We start from the raw sequence: 766 nt of genomic DNA on the forward strand, positions 1-766 counted from the left end.
TGAGAAGAGCTGAAGGCGTAGCTGCTGGGAAAGACGTGTGTTCTCAGTGAGGATGGTGTCCTTCGGCCTCAGCTACACCATCGTGACCGTGTGAGATCCAGATTCCTAGGGGAAAATCTGATTCTCAGCAGGTCACATCCTGACCCTACCATTCACAAGCTGTAATCAGGACCATAGGTCCCACGGCTGTTGCCTGTCTAAGACTGTGGAAGGTCAGAGTCTATTTCCCAAAGGATCTTGAGGAATAACATATGTGGAACAAGCGTTTGTGTTTCAAACAAGGCACATAGCTTCCCAAGAAGAGGTGCTATTTAACTTTAATGTTTGTCGTTTGAAGCTTTCTAGAAAGTTCAGAAATAGGAATACTTGTTGTCAACTGACTTCTGTAGAGCAATGTCATCTTGATGGATGCTGATCAAGGTACCAATACCCATTTCAGAATTTTCCGCGTGAGTCATAGCCTTGACAGCTTAAAAAATATGGAGATTTGTTGCTGTAAAACTCTAATTATCTCTAGATAATCATGCAGACATGATGGCCGTGACTCAGTTCTAATCATTTGGAAAATTCCATTTGCACAATTTTTAAACATGTTTTAATTATCTCTTGGACAAAACAAAGATAACCCTAAGGTAAAAATATGACCTGAGGAGAAGCATACTAATTCAAGGAGGAGAAAAGGCAGAGCTTGGCTTCCTGGCTCTCCTGATGTAAATAAGGTTGTGTGTGAGTTTGGCTTTTTTGTTTGTTTGTTTGTTGTTTGTTT

The sequence above is a fragment of the Microtus ochrogaster genome, chromosome 6, assembly GCF_000317375.1.
Source record: "Microtus ochrogaster isolate Prairie Vole_2 chromosome 6, MicOch1.0, whole genome shotgun sequence".
In the NCBI taxonomy this organism is placed as follows: domain Eukaryota; kingdom Metazoa; phylum Chordata; class Mammalia; order Rodentia; family Cricetidae; genus Microtus; species Microtus ochrogaster.